We start from the raw sequence: 19,159 nt of genomic DNA, 5'->3' as shown, positions 1-19,159 counted from the left end.
GTTCGGACAGATTTCAGTGAGTTATTCCTAAAAATTACAGCCTACAATAAAAAACTACATATTTCCATGCACAAAAATGATACCGCTTTCAGCACCACAAATCGGAAATAATCATACCGCCGAGGAGGTTAAAGCAACGCAGAGCAACTAATAACATTATTTTTACTTTGTAGTAGTTAATGAAAGATAAATGATTGGTAACAACATATAAAATAAAAATAAATAAGTGATGTAGCGCTGCTAAATAATAGCTACAAAAAACTAAAAGAGTGACCCTGATGAAGTCACGTGGGTGTGATGTAATGTGTAAGGGGCTTGGCTCTGGGCAGACATGAATAGTACTGACAACAAGTTAAGCCTGCATCAGATGATTTTATGGCATTTTATTCATTTACTACATGTGAGTGTATTACTGCTTCTTAATAAATGTTTATATTAGTAAATACTGCACCATGGGAGTGTCCTTTGTTCCCTTTTACCCACTTCATGTCCGGAAACTTTCACCCCCTTCCTGTCCAGGCCAATTTTCAGCTTTCAGCGCTGTGACACTTTGAATGACAATTGCGCGGTCATGCAACACTGTACCCATATGGGTTTTTTAGCATTTTTTTGAGACAGATAAAGCTTTATTTTGGTGGTATTTATTCAGCACTGGGATTTTTATTTTTGTTTGCTATGTAAATGAAAAAGTCCCAAAATTTTGAAAAAAAGTGTTTTTTTATAATATTTTGCAAATAAATAATATTTCATCATAAATCTTGGCCAAAATGTATTCCGTTATCTTTTTAGTAAAAAAAAATATCCAAAATTAGTTTATAACCAAAAATTATAATTCTTAAACTTTTTTTACATTTTTATTTTTTTTTATATTATTATTTGGGTTTTTTTTTTGTTTCTTTTACATACTGTTACTATCGTGGGAACACAATTTGATGTTAGCAGCAGCCACTATCATCACACTATTTTTATTTTCCTGCTTGTGTGCGTTTTGCTGTGTTTTTTTCCCTCTCTCTCATTATTGAGGTAGCACACGGGTTTCACTCCTATATTCAACATATAAAATAACATAAATGCCTAATAGGAAGTGACATAGAGTGCCAGTATGTGTCTTTGTTTTAACTATGCTTCGGCGCACTTATAGCACAACTACTCTGTATCTGAATACAAGCACAAACCAAAACCGCTATTTAATTCATTTGTATTGCTCAAAGTAAACTCACCCATCCATCCATATCTCCATGCTTTATTTTGCTGAGAAATCACTTTAAATAACACCCTCCTAGCATTTCCGGCTGTGGCCATCTTGAGTAAGGGCAGATGATTCATGTAGCAATTACTTCCAGAAATCCATCTGCCCTTAGCTCAGGCATGCAGGCAGGAGGAAGTGCTTAACTAAGAAAACCCCTCTTGAAGACTCCTGGGATGTATGACATCATTTGCCTAGACATGGGAACCAGGAAGTGACTGAAGAAATGAAAAATATATACTTTCCTATCTATTTATTAATGCTAGTAGCCAGGGGCGGACTGACAACTCATGGGGCGCCCGGGCAATAGGGGATCATGGGGCCCCTGTGTCCTTGCCCAAACTCAAAAAAGCCTATGAAAAAGGTACCGGGGCATCTCATGGGGCCCCCTCCTGACCCCGGGCCCTTGGGCAGTGCCCGACTTTCCAAATGGTCAGTCTGCCCCTGCTAGTAGCATAAAGATTCAAGACAGTCAATTTTGAATGAAAGAGTGAAGTTCCACTTTAAGAGCAGTCATGCTTGACTTTGCTTCATGTCAGAGCTGAGGCACCTCCTCTTGTACCCAGTTGTGTATTTAGGTTTCGTGCTGCCCTAGGCAAAACAAAAATTGGCTCCCCCTCCAATGGAGAGACCCTGACACCGACCAACACCCCCCTTCCCCACGAAGAGAGACTAACATTGACCAACAACACCCCACCCCCATCCCAGAGAGCCTTTCACTACCCCCTCCCCCTTACACTGGCAACCCCCCTCCACCCCGGTGAGAGAGAAGACACTCACCTTCACAGCTCTCGAGAACAAGAGTTAGGCTCTGCATACAACATCAAGCAGCCCGCAGCCTCTCTCAGATCCCACCTGGTCCCCATGCTGTGTGTGTCTCTTCTTCCATCCCTTGTTTAGGGGCAGCCCCCCTGGAAAATGCCGCTGACCCCCTGAAAGATGCTGCTGCCCCCCTGAAAAATGCAAAGTAAAACAACAAGAAGCGCACCAACCTTGTGCATTACCTCAGTAACAAAAATTTATTAAATGAAGGAAAGGTACTCACAAACAGCGAATAAAAATAGGCAAGTAAGTCCACCAAGGGACTTCAAAGGTGCGAGGCCAGCGCGAATCCCATCATGGGTATAGGTACTCAGTCCAGCTGACGCGTTTCGAAGGTCATGCCTTCTTCCTCAGAGCTCAATGCCGCCCTAGGCAAATGCCTTGTTTGCCTTGTGGTAAATACGCCCCTGCTTGTACCCACACATTGTGGAACTTCAGTGACCTATTAAAAATAGCCTTCATCTTTAAGGAAAGGCCAATACCTTTATCAACACACATTTCACATAGGTGCAAGTACTATGAGGGCCATATACAAAAGGCAAAAAAAAAATACACATAAACTATTTTTTTAAATACATAATTAGTGTCATAGAATCCGATCTTAGAAAAATGGAAGGATAGTGCTGGGACCCTAGGGTTATCCTGTTGCTGTAGGACAGTGGTTCTCAACCTTCCTAATGCCGTGACCCTTTAATACAGTTCCTCATGTTGTGGTGACCCCCAACCATAAAATTATTTATCCAGTAATTATAATTCATGAAGTGTCGTTTTACCTCCAATACTGCTGCTTTCAACACAGCAGCTGCTTTCTACACAGTAGCTGCTCTTTACACATCGGAAATATGTGTTTTCTGATGGTCTTAGGGGACCCCTGTGAAAGGGTCGTTCGACCCCCAAAAGGGTCGCGACCCACAGGTTGAGAACCACTGCTGTAGGAGCTATAACAGTAATGGATGGGGTATCTGAATTTTAGACCTACAGCTTTTCCACATCAAATGATTTTCATAGTTTTCTTGGTTTGTAACTAAGTGAATTTGACATTGAAGCACCAATTGTCCAGATATAAATTTATCACAAAATAGGATAAAAGACATTATCACAAAACCAACACAATTTGGAGGGGTCACTGAAGGTCCTCATTTATCAATGTGTCTTCCACAAAAAAAAAGTGCCACACCACTGCTAAGAGGTCCAGATACAACTTTATTCCAATAAAAGTCAGGGGACAATCCAATAAGTATCCAACATGTTTCAGTAATTCAATTGTGTTGATATCTTATTGACATGGAGATGTCCTTATGTTCTTTCTAGACCTGGTAAATGGGGTGCTCTTAGACCACTGAAATATGTTGGATTTTCTCTCTGATAAATATATGTAAAAAACGAGCGCTAGATCTGTGTGGGTGGAGCAGCTAGCATGAAAGACAATGACCTCAGAACCTTCTCTCTGATGTTTATTGGAGTAAAGTTGTATCTGGACCTCTTAGCAGTGTTGTAACTCTTCAATTTACATTTTTGTTACATTACACTAAAAGCCAATGGAGACCTTTGAAGTGTAGAAGCCACCTACCCAGGAGCCAGATCATGTACATCGATGTTCATACTTTAAGACAGGGGTCCTACAACTTTCTGAACAAAGGGCCAGTTTATTTTGCAATACAAAGTAGGTTCTCTAGGATGCATTGCGCCTGGGAGGTTTATAGCGCTGCCCCCCGTGCATACTAAAGTCTGTGGTAGCATGTGGTGGAGGTGTCAGAGGTGTTGGAGTGGTTTTTGCATCGAGTTATTGCTTGATTAATCATGTCCCTGTACAGTATTTATGCCTTTAAAGTGCACTTTATAAAGAGTTTTGAACTTCTTTTTTAACTCCGGAACAGATTAATTGGTTTTCAATGAATTCCTATGGGAAACCGCGTTTCGGTTTACAAATTTGTTGCAATACGAAATGACGCATTACATTCTTAAACTAAGGTACACCTGTATTAGTTTGAGCAGCATTAAAACAACTCATGTGTCTATAAATTAGTGAAGCGCTATAAATAATATATATAACATAGTGCCATTAATAACTCATAGTGCTGTATGATAATAAACTAATACATTCTCAAAAGTATAAATGAGTGATAAACAATTCAATAAGTGATAAATATATCTCGTGTATCCAAATAATTCATAAATCCAATTAATAAACTAATAATTGTGATTCACACAAATAAATCATCAGTGTGCATATAAAAAACCAAGTCCATGCAAGTGTAAGTTGTGAAAACAAGAAGATATATTCCCAAAGATACACGGTTCTAACCATTCTCTACTGTATAATCAGCTTTGGTTTTATATACACTCACCGGCCACTTTATTAGGTACACCTTGCTAGTATCAGGTTGGACCACCTTTTGTCTTCAGATGTGCCTCAACTCTTCGTGGCATAGATATTAGAAACATTCCTCAGAGATTTTGGTCCATATTGACATGAGTTACTGTTGCCTTTCTATCATGTCAAACCAGTCTGCCCATTCTCCTCTGACATCAACAAGGCATTTTTGTCCACACAACTGCCGCTCACTGGATATTTTCTCTTTTTCGGACCATTCTCTGTAAACCCTAGAGATGGTTGTGCGTGAAAATCCCAGTAAATCAGCAGTTTTGTGAAATACTCAGACCAGCCCGTCTAACACGTTCAAAGTCACTTACCACCATGCCAAGTTCAAAGTTGCTTAAATCCCCTTTCTTCCCCATTCTGATGCTCGGTTTGAACTTCGGCAAATCGTCTTCACTATGTCTAACTGCCTAAATGCATTGAGTTGTTGCCATGTGAGTGGCTCATTAGCTGTTTGTGTTTCCAAGCAATTAAACAGGTCTACCTAATATAGAGGCCGGTGAGTGTATACTTTAACCACTTCCAGTCTGGCCCATGTAAACGGCTGGACAGAAGTACAGGGGCGGGTGGCCGTTTATAAACGTCCTTCCACCTTCCTGCCTGTGCGCGCTTCCTAGGTGCGCGCGGCACCGCAATCTGGTGCCCGCTGTGTCCGTAGGACACAGCGGAACACCGATCGCTGTACGGGACCTCTGGGTGAGGTCCCGATCGTGTGATCACTGATTGGCCAATCAGTGATCACATGAATAGTAGTAAGCAAGATGTCACTTCTGACATCATTGCTTACTACGTGTGAAATCTGTGAATGATCACAGAGGTCACATGGTACAAGGCTATTCACAACAGCCTTGTACCATATGACAAGCTGTGACCAATCACAGCTCACACAGTATTTCTCAATGGCTGCAAGAATGCAGCCAGAGACAAGGAGAAATGGTTGCTTTTATGGGTGTAAAAGCAATCAGTATAACAAAAAAAAAAACTTCATCACCCCCACAAGTAGTACAGTGTCACTGTGGTGACACTGTACTGTTAGGGTGATGGTATGTTAAAAAAAACTAAAAAAAAAAAACATAAATAATAATATAAAAAATAAAATAAAAATGTAAAAAAAAATGTAATTATAATTTTTGGTTATAACTAATTTGGGTTATTTTTTTATTTACTAAAAAGATAGCTGAATACATTTTGGCCAAGATTTATAAAAAAAGATTATTTATTTGCAAAATTTTATAAGAAAAACACTTTATTTTAAAAACGTTTGGAGTTTTTCATTTATATAGCAAAAAAATTAAAATCCCCGTGGTGAATAAACACCACCAAAATAAAGTTTTATCTGTCTCTGAAAAATGCTAAAAAAAATTCATACGGGTACAGTGTTGCATGACCGCGCAATTGTCATTCAAAGTGCGATAGTGCTGAAAGCTGAAAATTGGCCTGGACTGGAAGGGGGTGAAAGTGTCCGGACTGGAAGGGGGTGAAAGTGTCCGGACTTGAAGTGGTTAATGCAAGTCAATGATTCTTTCATATTTGCAATGTAACCTCCTGATTTCTGTAGTAGTGTTGCTGGCAGTACCACATGGTGTACAGACCGCCACTGGAATGAGAATCTACATATCTGTATTTTAACTATAATAACAATGTAATGATGAAACTATAGAGCAAGTACATAAAAATGTAACAGTCTCATCAGAAATGATTTTCTGTAAATGCCACAATAATACCTGAAATGTGTAGGTAGTGAAATAGCTTCCTTTGAGTTGAAGTCTGTTAGGAAGGAAACCACCATTAGAAACCCAATGGTTGAAATAGATAATGGATTGAGATGACCTGAATGATCAACCATAACATGTCTGGGCTGCTGCAGAGGCTACAGAGATGTCAGAGGGTTTAGCAACTAGAAAAGGTGAGAAAACCCTGTCCAAATGCTATGGTTTCTGAAGAGAAAAAAAAATGCCCCAGCATCAGTAGTCACTGGAAGGAAAGATCTATCAACATTGGAGGCTGGTGGGAGGCAGGGCCGGATCTAGCCTATCTGATCTGGGGGTGCCATAAAAAAAGTCAGGGGGCATAATGTCAGCATTGTGTTTGAGTCACTGAAAATCTGTCAAAAAATCTCATGACCTAGGAAACACTATTATGTATTAGGTTTTCATCACATTAGGATGATTAGACAAAACCTGTTCCCCCTTATATCAGATGTCTCTGTCAGACCCCATCAGAGTGCCCCCTTACATCAGGGTCCCCATCAAAGTGCCGCCTTACATCAGTGTCCCTAATAGAGTCCCCCCCCTTACGTCCACTGTCTTCATCAGAGTGTCTCCTTACATATGATCATTTATCCCCATCAGAGTGCCCCCTTACATGCAGTGTTCTCATCAGAGTGCCCCCTTACATTGATTGTCCCCATCGGAGTGCCCCCTTACATCAGGGTCCCCATCAAAGTGCCCCCTTACATCAGTGTCCCTAATAGAGTCCCCCCCTTACATCAACTGTCTTCATCAGAGTGTCTCCTTACATATGATCATTTATCCCCATCAGAGTGCCCCCTTACATGCAGTGTTCTCATCAGAGTGCCCCCTTACATGGATTGTCCCCATCAGAGTGCCTCCTTACATGGATTGTCCCCATCAGTGTGCCCCCTTACATGCAGTGTTCTCATCAGAGTGCCCCCTTACATTGATTGTCCCCATCAGAGTGCCTCCTTATATGAATTGTCCCCATCAGAGTGCCCCCTTACATGCAGTGTTCTCATCAGAGTGCCCCCTTACATGGATTGTCCCCATCAGAGTGCCTCCTTACATCAGCTGTCTGCATCAGACTGGCTCATGGATCAGTGAATACACTCCCAGAGACCTGAGGGTGGGGGACAGCTGAAATCGGGGGGGGGGGGGGGCACAGCTCACCTCAGCACCCCCCTCCCCAGATCTGGCTCTGGTGGGAGGAAAAAAATGCCCCAGCATTGATGGCCAGTAGGAAAAATAAGCAAGGGACAGTGGTTAGAAAGATTCCCCAGCATCAGAGATTATAACTGAAAAGATGCTCTGGCATTGGTGGTCATAAATATTCTTGAGTATCAGTGGTTAGTGGTGGAAAGATGCCCCAGAATCAAGTGTTGGTGGTAGGTAAGATGTCCAAGCATTAGTGGTCAGTGGGTAGAATGATGTCCCAGCATCAGTGGCCCGAAAGATTCCCCAGTAGTCATGAGTGGAAAGAAGCGCCAGTGTCAGCAGTAACTGGAAGGAAAGATTTATCAGTACTGGAGGTCAACACAAGGAAATAATGTGCTAGCATTGGGGGCCAGTAGGAAGATGCCCCAGGATTACTGTTGGTGAGAGGAAAGATGCCTTAGTCTTAGTGGGTGGAAAGATGCTTCAGCTTCAGTTAACAGTGGTCAGTAAGATGCCCTAGTGTCAGTGGTTATAGCTGGAAAGATGCTCCAGTGTTAGTGGTCAGAAAGATTTTCCAGCGTCATTGATCTTGGGAGGAAAGGTGCCTTAGTGTCAGTGATTGTGGGTGAAAAGATGTGCCAAAATAAATAGTTGGTGGGAAGTAAAGTGCCCCAGAATCAGTGGTTAGTGGATAGAAAGATGTCCCAGTATCAGTGGTCAGAAAGACTCTCCAGTAGTCTTGGGTGGAAAGATGCCCCAGTGTCAGTGGTCACTGAAAAGAAAGAGTATGATGCCCCAGGATCAATGGTTGAGGGGAGTTTGATTACCCAGAATCAATGTTTGGGGGGAGTGTGATGACCCATAAGCAATGGTTGGCGGGAGTATGACTCCTCAGAATCAATGGCTGGGAAGAGTATGATTCCCCAGAATCAATGGTTGGTGTGAGTATGATGCCCCAGAATCAAAGGTTGAGGGGAGTATGAAGCCCCAGAATCAATGGCTGGTGTGGATATGATTCCTCAGAATCAATGGTAGGGGGGAGTATGGTGCCCCAGAATTAATGGTTGGGGGGAATATGGTTCACCAGAATCAGTGTTTAGGGGGAGTGTGATGATCCATAATCAATGGTTAGTGGGAGTATTATTCCCCAAAATCAATGCCTGGTGGGAGTATGATGCCGTAGAATCAATGGTTGGTTGGAGTATGATGCCCCAGAATCAAAGGTTGAGGGGAGTATGAAGCCCTATAATCAATGGCTGGTGTGGATATGATTCCTCAGAATCAATGGTAGTGGGAAGTATGGTGCCCCAGAATTAATGGTTGGGGGGAGTATGGTTCACCAGAGTCAGTGTTTAGGGGAGTGTGATGATCCATAATCAATGGTTGGTGGGAGAATTATTCCCCACAATCAATGCCTGGTGGGAGTATTATTCCCCAAAATCAATGCCTGGTGGGAGTATGATGCCCTAGAATCAGTGGTTGGTTGGAGTATGATGACCCAAAATCAATGGTTGGTTGGATTATGATTCCCCAGAATCAATGGTTGGTTGGATTATGATGCCCCAGAATCAATGGTTGGCTGAAGTATGATTCCCCAGAATCAATGTTTGTTGGAAATGTGATGTTCCATAATCAATGGTTGGGGGGAGTATTATTCCTCAGAATCAGTGCTTGGGGGGAGTGTGATGATCCATAATCAATGGTTGGTGGAAGTATGGTTCCCCAGAATCAATGCCTGGTGGGAGTATGATGCCCTAGAATCAATGGTTGGTTGGAGTATGACGACCCAGAATCAATGGTTGGTGGGCGTATGATGCCCCAGAATCAGTGGTTGGTTGGATTATATCACAGAACCAATATTTGGTTGGAGTATGATTCCCCAGAATCAATGGTTGATGGGAATATGATTCCCTAGCATCAAAGGCTGGAGAGAATATGGTGCCACAGAATCAATGGCTGGGGGGTATGATGCCCCAGAATCAATGGTTGTTAGGAGTTTGTCCCAGCAGCAGTGGTCAGTAGGTTGAAGGATGTCCCATCTTTCTTTCAATTCCATCTCTTTACTGCATATACAGTATACATGTGTGTGTTTTCTATATTTAACTACTAAACCTTTACACTGTATATACATTAAGTACATTGACATTTAACATCTCCTAGTCATTTTTTAAATTTCAGCTGTATTTCAGGAGATGCTCAGTTACAAAAAAGGCTTTTTCTTGGTATTTAAAAATTAAAATTAAATGAAAAATGAACAATGAAAAATTTAAATATTGAAAAAACAAAATACAGACAGCAACAAATACATAAATATAAATATGTGTGCTACATATTTAACTATCATACTGTATAAATAATATATAAATGACAATGTAAGAAAACATTTTTTTTTTAATTTCAGCTGGAATTCAGGAGATGCTCAATTAAAAAAAGGCTATTTTTTGGTATTTAAATCGTAAAATGAAATGAAAAATGTAAATATAGAAAAAACAAAATACAGACAGCAACAATAAATATGTGTGTTACATATTTAACTATCATACTGTATAAATAATATGTAAATGACAAAGTATGAAAAAACATTTTATATATATATATATATATATATATATATATTTATTTTTTTTAATTAAACTCTTTTTGTTTGGACACACGTTCCTGCTCAAGACAGTGTACAGTGCCTTCCAATGGATTCACAGTATATATATATATATATATATATATATATATATATCCTGTCTAAATTGTCCCTAGTATGTGTATGAATGTAAGTTAGGGACTTTAGATTGTACGCCCCTTGAGGGTTAGGGACTGATGTGAATGTACAATATATATGTAAAGCGCTGCGTAAATTGACAGCGCTATATTAGTACATATAATAAATAAATAAAGTAAAATATTTTTTTTTAATAACAGCAACAGATACATAAATATAAATATGTGTGCTACATATTGAACTATCATATTGTATAAATAATATATAAATGACAATGTAAGAAAATAATTTTTGTTTTAAATTTCAGCTGGAATTCAGGAGATGCTCAGTTAAAAAAAGCCTATTTTTTGGTATTTAAAACGTAAAATGAAATTAAAAGTTTAAATATAGAAAAAACAAAATACAGACAGCAACAATAAATATGTGAGTTACATATTTAACTATCATACTGTATAAATAATATGTAAATGACAAAGTATGAAAAAACATTTTATATATATATATTTTTTTTTTTTTTTTTTTTTTTTAATTTATTTATTTATTAAACTCTTTTTGTTTGGACACACATTCCTGCTCAAGACAGTGTACAGTGCCTTCCAATGGATTCACAGTATATATATATATATAAATATATATATCCTGTCTAAATTGTCCCTAGTATGTGTATGAATGTAAGTAAGGGACTTTAGATTGTACGCCCCTTGAGGGTTAGGGACTGATGTGAATGCACAATATATATGTAAAGTGCTGTGTAAATTGCCGACGCTATATAAGTACGTATAATAAATAAATAAATAAAGTAAAATATTTTTTGTTAATAATTGTTGTGCTAGGATAAACTCCTTTTGTTTGAACACACACTCTTGCTCAAGATATTTGAGTGTTTCTACTATTTTCTATATATCTACCGATGTGACTTTGCTGCAGTACACTTGGGCAGATGCTCCGTGGACAGTGTACAGTGCCTTCAAATGGATTTACAGTATATATATATATATATATATATATATATATATAAATATTTTTTTTTTAAATAATAGTTGTGCTAGGATAAACTCCTTTTGTTTGGACACATGTTCCTGCTCAAGATATTTGAGTGTTTCTACTATTTTCTATTTATCTATTGATGTTACTTTGCTGCAGTACACTTGTGCAGATGCTCCCTGGACAGTGTACAGGGACTTCCAATGGATTTACAGTATATATATATGTATATATATATATATATATATATATATATATATGCGCATATCTTCAGTAAATAGATAAGTATTAAAAGTTGTTTTGCATTTGCCCTTTAAGTATTGGCGGTGTGCTGCGGACCCTTGCTGGAGATTCTTAGACGGCCATTGAAGCTTAATGTCATCTTGAACTCCGCTTGACATTAAGATGTAATATTTGGCATGTGATACTTTATTCATGAGTGAATTCTGTTAAAATGTCATACCACTGTCTTAGAGATAAGTTGCACAAGAGTACTGAATTACAATCTCCCTGACAATCAGAACGACTTCTTAAAATAGATACGCCAACAACTGAGCAAAACTTTTCCTGCATTAACATACAAAATCCATTTATCAATAGTGTCTAAAAAAAAAAGAAAAAAGAAAAAGAATAGTGTCTTTGTTTCCTGTAGCAACTTTGTTTTATTACTACAGGCAAGGAAATTGAAGGCGGTATTGAATTGGTTGTCTGTGTTTTCTTTTTAATTCTTATCCCTCATTTGTCAGATGCCTGCTGATGTATGACTTGAAGGGTAACTCCACTTCTGTTGAGAAAAAAAAAACATTCAGGGTGATCTATGTACATTGCAGGGATTTTAACAAACTTTGTTGCAGATTCCTACCTTTTGTTATTCTGAAGAAATATCTGTTTGTCTGTGTCCATGTGCAGAGTGACTCTGTATGGGAGTGGTTTTAACCACTTCAAGTCCGGACACCTTCACCCCCTTCCTGCCCAGGCCAATTTTCAGCTTTCAGCACTATCACACTTTGAATGACAATTGCGCGGTCATTCAACACTGTACCCATATGAATTTTTTGGCATTTTTTTTGAGACAGATACAGCTTTATCTTGGTGGTATTTATTCACCGTTGGGATTTTTATTTTTTTTGCTATGTAAATTAAAAAGTCCAAAAATTTTGAAAAAAAAGTTTTTCTTATAAAATTTTGCAAATAAATAATATTTCATCATAAATCTCTGCCAAAATTTATTCCGTTATCTTTTTAGTAAAAAAAAAATAACCCAAATTATTTTATAACCAAAAATTATAATTTTTAAACATTTTTTTTACATTTTTATTTTATTTTTTTATAATATTATTTATGTTTTTTTTTTTACATACTGTCACCCTAGCAGTAGAGTTTCACCATGGTGACACTGTACAACTTGTGGGGGGTGATGAAGATTTTTTTTTTCTTTTCTTTACACTGATTGCTTTTACACCCATAAAGGCTATAAAAGCAATCATTTCTCCTTCTCTCTGGCTGCATTCTTGCAGCAATTGAGAACTACTGTGAGAGCTGTGAATGGTCACAGCTTGTCACATGGTACAAGGCTGTTGTGAATAGCCTTGTACCATGTGATCTCTGTGATCATTCACAGATTTCACACGTAGCAAGCAATGATGTCAGAAGTGACATCTTCCTTACTACTCTTCATGTGATCACTGATTGTTCAATCAGTGATCACATGATCGGGACCTCGCACAGAGGTCCCATCTGATGATCAGTTTTCCAATGTGTCCGGAGGACACAGTGGCACCGGATCGCGGTGCTGCGTGCTCCCAGGGAGCGTGCACAAGCAGGGGCGGGGAGGCCGTTTATAAACAGCCACCTGACCCTGCACTGTCACCGTCCGGCCATTTATATACAACGGCCGGACGGGAAGTGGTTAATAATTATTGATCAGCTGCTGCAGCTGAGGATAGTGGCAGGGTCTGCATCCCTTTAAACATGATTTCCCTTTGGGAGTAGCTCACCAAAAATAATATTTTTGTTGCAGGGGAGGCCCAAAATTTACCTTGTATCTTAGCGCAGCCTTCTGGGAAAATCAGTGAGCCAATCACACAAGCAGGAAATGACATCTATGTAAAGAAAGCCGCCATGTTGCAGCGCTGCAGATTGAAAAGGAAACGTCATTTTAATAGCCATTTGGGAACTCGGGCACTGCCCGAGGGCCCGGGGTAAGTAGGGGGCCCCATAAGATGCCCCTGGTACCTTTCATAGGCTTTTTTGGGTGTGGTTTGAGTGTGGGCGAGAACACAGGGGCCCCATGATCCCCTATTACCCGGGGGCCCCATGAGTTGTTAGTCCACCCCTGCTCCCTAGTAAAACACACACAGCACACAGTTAACCCTTTGATCGCCCCAGATGTTAACCCCTTAGCTACCCGTGTGTCCTCTCCTGATTCTCCCACCCCGCCGACAATGTCATCCTATCAGCAGGGCAAGGGGCAGGAGGAGCTGCAAATCAGGACAGAGAGCGGGAGTCTTTTCATATTAACCATCAGGTAATCACCGCGCAGTTTTGCTGCCCCTCAGTTGCTAGTGTGCACAAGCCCCTGAAGTACCCCTTGCCATCTAAATTTATTACAGCACTCCTTAACCACTCATCCTCCGGCAGATTTCCCCCCCCCCTCCCCCTTCCTGACCAACGCAATTTTTGCTTTTCAGCACTGTGTTACTTTAACTGACAATTACACGGTCATGCAACACTGTACACAAATGACATTTTTAGCATTTTTTTTTCACATAAATAGAGCTTTCTTTTGGTGGTATTTGATCACGACTGGTTTTTTTTTTGTGCACTGTAAACAAAAAAAAGACTGATATAAAACATATCCAATAAAAAAATAATTTCATAAATTTAGGCCAGTATATATTCCGCTACGTATTTTTTGTACAAAAAAAAAAAACCTTGATAAGTGTACAGGCATGCCTCGGTTTACGAATTTAATGTGTTCTCCGGGACGTTTGGTATTGCGAAAAATTCGGTTTCCCAAAGGAATGCATTGAAAACCAATTAATCCGTTCCGGAGGTCAGAAAAAAAGTTTAAAAAAAAGTCTTTTATCTGTTCAAAACTCTTTATAAAGTGCACTTTAAAGGCATAAATACTGTACAGGGACATAATTACAAATTTCCAGAATGGATCCAAAACTCGATGCAAAAACCACTCCAACACCTCCACACTCGAGGCCACGTGCTACCCACAGACTCCCAGCATGCCCGGGGCCGGCGCTATAAACCTCCCAGCAGGCGCAATGCATCCTGGGGAAACTTGCCTCGTATTGCAAAAAAAATTCTTAAACCGAGGCATTAATTTCAATAGATTTTCATTCGTAAACCGAAAAATTAAGTTAACTGAGGCGTTCATATACCGAGGTACTCCACTATATTTATTTATTTATTTCAGGTCCTTATATAGCACCGTCAATTTACACAGCGCTTTACATATATATTATACCTTCACATCAGTCCCTAACCCTCAAGGGGTGTACAATCTAAGGTCCCTAACTAACATTCATACATACACATACTAGGGACAATTTAGACAGGAGCCAATTAACCTCGCAGAATATCTTTGGATTGTGGGAGGAATCCGGAGTATCCGGAGGAAACCCACGCAGGCACAGGGCGAACATGCAAACTCCAGGCAGGTGGTGCCGTGGTCGGGATTCGAATCAACGACCCTAGTACTGCCAGGCGGAAGTATACTGATTGGTTTGCGCAAAAGCTATAGTGTCTACAAACTATGATATAGATAAATATTGGAATTTTCATTTATTTTTTTTATACTGGTAATGGCAGCGATCAGCGACTTATAGCAGGACTGCGATAGTATGGCGGGCAATCTAACACTAACTGACACTTTTGACACTTTGTGGGAACCAGTGCTAAAAATATACACTGTCACTGTAATAATGTCACTGGCTGGGAAGGGATTAATTATCTAGGGGCGATCAAAGGGTTAAATGTCTGCCTAGCCAGTGTTTATGTGTGTACTGTGAGGTGCTTTCACTGAGGGATGTGCTGGTTTTTATCCCCTGCTTTGCAGGGAAACAAGAACCGGCACATCCCCACTGACAGGGAGCTCTGTATTGTTTACATTGACAGTGCTCTGCCCTGTCTTCCTCCTCGCCGATCAGAGGATATCGGTGGTCAATCCTTGGCCGACATACACTGACTAATTGCAGCACAACCAGCGCTCTAGCGGCACGCACATGCGCCCCTTACCTGGGAATCCTGGATCACGTACCAGATATTTGATCCGGCACAGGAGAGCCACTCTACCGCCATTCTCCTATGTGAGGTGGTCAGCAAGCAGTTAATTATCAATGCTTGTTTTTTTTCTACAAACAATACCTTATTTTTTTTTATTTACTGTATGCTTTTTTTTTTTTTTTACAAACAATACCTTATTTTTTTTTATTCACTGTATGCTTTTTTTTTTTTTTTTACAAACAATACCTTATTTTTTTTTATTCACTGTATGCTTTTTTTTTTTTTTTTACAAACAATACCTTATATTTTTTTATTCACTGTATGCTTTTTTTTTTTTACAAACAATACCTTATATTTTTTTATTTACTGTATGCTTTTTTTTTTTTTACAAACAATACCTTATTTTTTTTTATTCACTGTATGCTTTTTTTTTTTTTTTTACAAACAATACCTTATATTTTTTTATTCACTGTATGCTTTTTTTTTTTTACAAACAATACCTTATTTTTTTTATTTGCTGTATGCTTTTTTTTTTTACAAACAATACCTTATATCTTTTTATTTACTGTACATACCTATTTTTATTTATGTTTCATGCCTGAAGTATGTTTGGAAACTGTCACAATAGGTCTTATATAAGGGAGTGACCCACAAAATTGCAAACTAACGCAGAGGCAACATCTGCAAACCTAAAATACAACTATGACAAAAATTACATATATGATGTAGTATATTATTAACATTAACACAACTGTTTGGGTTTTTTTTTTTTTTTTTAGTTTTCCATGTAACATAGTTTATTTACCTAAATAATATTTTGAAAATCCCCAAATATATGCAGCGCTCTGTAAACCTTAAAAAAATAAATTATATAATAAAACATTATAATAATAAAAAATAAATAAACAAAAGTTCATCAATAAAAGTCCTATTTTAGTTTATTTACCTGTTGATCCTGCCAGTAGATCCATTATTTTTCTGCTTCCTGAAACAGGGTGACAACATGGTTCATTCTGCAGTAAAATCACAAAGCACAGTTGTCACCTTAGTTATAGATGGACATGTAGTTTGATATTTACTTTTTTTTTTTAGGAGACAAACTAATTAAAAGTCCAATTCCATATATATGTTTCTAAGCAATTATAGCTATTTTTTTTTTTTTGGGGGGGGGGGGGTTAAAACCATATAAAAGCTGACTCTTGTCAGCCCTGTAACTGCCAGTTTTGCTGGATAGCTTGTGTTTGAGAAAGGGAGTGAAATAATAATGGATCTACTGGCAGGATGAACAGGTAATAAAACTTCAGTAGAGTGGAACGCAGAAAACCAAAATCTGCTGCACCGATGCTATTGATACATACAGATTTTGCCCAGAGTTCCACTTTAAGTCGATGCTGTACGGAAACTTTTTACCAACAATGACCATTGACTATATATTTTTGTGTTGTGTTTTCTGCAATAAAATATATGTATTTTTTTACTTGTGGATAAATGGTTACACCAAGATAATTATTATTTCTCCTTGTGGATAAAGCAATAAGATTGTTATTATTATTATTATTTATTTTTTTAACCAATAATTCAAATTTAAAATAATATGTTTAGGTACATTTTTTATGGGTTTAAAATGGGTATTTCCCAGATGATTTCAAATCATGAAATACAAGCAAGTAATGTTTTCTATAATTGTTAATCAATACGAATTCATGTTGTTTCAATAGCCTGCTAAGTGGCAGAATGTAATTCTCGTGTACCAAGGGCGCCGCATACATACAGTGGGGATCGAAAGTTTGGGCACCCCAGCTAAAAATTTGTATTAATGTGCATAAAGAAGCCAAGGAAAGATGGAAAAATCTCCAAAAGGCATCAAATTACAGATTAGACATTCTTATAATATGTCAACAAAAGTTAGATTTTATTTCCATCATTTACACTTTCAAAATAACAGAAAACAAAAAAATGGCGTCTGCAAAAGTTTGGGCACCCTGCAGAGTTACTATCTTGTACTGCCCCCTTTGGCAAGTATCACAGCTTGTAAACGCTTTTTGTAGCCAGCCAAGAGTCTTTCAATTCTTGTTTGAGGTATCTTTGCCCATTCTTCCTTACAAAAGTCTTCCAGTTCTTTGAGATTTCTGGGCTGTCTGTCACGCACTGCTCTTTTAAGGTCTATCCATAGATTTTCAATTATGTTGAGGTCAGGAGATTGTGAAGGCCATGGCAAAACCTTCAGTTTACGCCTCTTGATGTAATCCCCTGTGAATTTTGAGGTGTGTTTAGGATCATTATCCATTTGTAGAAGCCATCTTCTCTTTAACTTCAGCTTTTTCACAGATGGCATCAAGTTACCATCCAAAATTTGCGGAAATTTTATTGAATCCATTTTTCCTTCTACTCGTGAGATGTTCCTTGTGCCACTGGCTGCAACACAACTCCAAAGCATGATTGATCCAACCCCATGCTTAACAGTTGGACAGAGGTTCTTTTCATTAAATTCTGTGCCCCTTCTCCAAACGTACCTTTGCTCATTCCGGCCAAAAAGTTCAATTTTAACCTCATCGGTCCACAGAACTTGTTTCCAAAATGCATCAGGCTTGTCTATATGTTCATTTGCAAAGTTCAAACGATGATTTTTGTGGTGAGGACGTAGAAGAGGTTTTCTCCTGATGACTCTTCCATTAAGACCATATTTGTACAAGTATCTCTTTATAGTGGAATAGTGTACCACAACTCCAGTGTCTGCCAGATCTTTCTGGAGGGATCGTGCAGTCAAACGTGGGTTTTGAATTGTTTTTCTCACAATCCTGCGAGCTGTTCTGTCTGATATTTTTCTTGGTCTTCCAGATCTTGCTTTAACTTCCACTGTTCCTGATGACTGCCATTTCTTAATTACATTCCGAACAGAGGATATTGACATCTGAAAACGCTTTGCTATCTTCTTATAGCCTTCTCCAGCTTTGTGAGCGTCAACTATTTTCAGTTTCTGTTTTCTAGACAACTGCTTAGAAGAACCCATGGTGCTGATTGTTGGGGCAAGGTCAGATGAGTCTGGGCATTTAAAACCTTTGAGATTGACATCATCTGGTCTTCCCAGACGATGATTGAGAACAATCCATGACACTGGCAGGTCTCAGCTTTGCAAAGGGGGCAGTGCATGCTATAAATTCTGCAGGGTGCCCAAACTTTTGCAGATGCCTTTTTTTGTTTTCTGTTATTTTGAAAGTGTAAATGATGGAAATAAAATCTAACTTTTGTTGACATATTATAAGAATGTCTAATCTGTAATTTGATGCCTTTTGGAGATTTTTCCATCTTTCCTTGGCTTCTTTATGCACATTAATACAAATTTTTAGCTGGGGTGCCCAAACTTTCGATCCCCACTGTACGTGTAGCCATCTCTAAACTCAGAAATAAGTGCATATGTGTGTAATATTGTATATTCATTAAATATTTATTATTTAAACAGTTTATTATGATTTTGATTATCTTAATTTTAAATAGGGGGGGCACTAAATTTTTTCAAACTCTGTAGTAATTTAAAAAATTTCTTTACTTCTTTCTTTTTCATTATTTATATTTTTTTTTATCATTTCCAATTTTTTATATAGCAAAGGGATTTAAAAGTTATTTAAGTAATTTGTTTTTTTTTAAGTCCCAATATTAAGCTAGGTAATAAATATTATTAAATAAGAGATATTTATTGGTTGGACTGCTTGTTTTTTCAAAGGTGCTTCCACATTAACCCACATTAATTCATTCTGCAGTAAAATTACATAGCAGTGTTATCACCCTGGTTATAGATGGACATGCAGTTTTTAATTTTTTATAATTTTTTTGTAATCATATCCATTTTTATTTATTTTTTTATAGAAAAGGGCTTTAAAAGT

The 19,159-nt window shown here is 38.3% G+C and overlaps 1 long non-coding RNA gene across 1 annotated transcript in view; it reads left to right on the top strand.

Annotated features, from left to right (window-relative positions):
• The window catches only part of LOC149445783 (uncharacterized), a 500,460-nt gene that overhangs the window by 2,400 nt on the left and 478,901 nt on the right, over window positions 1-19,159 (top strand). The gene's annotated exons all lie outside the window — the stretch shown is intronic.

This window comes from Staurois parvus, unplaced genomic scaffold (genome assembly GCF_062004578.1).
Source record: "Staurois parvus isolate SC_StPar_1 unplaced genomic scaffold, SC_StPar_1.0 ptg000709l, whole genome shotgun sequence".
Classification (NCBI taxonomy): domain Eukaryota; kingdom Metazoa; phylum Chordata; class Amphibia; order Anura; family Ranidae; genus Staurois; species Staurois parvus.
Note: the sequence above shows the minus strand (reverse complement) of the source record. Positions and strands in the feature narration are given on the sequence as shown.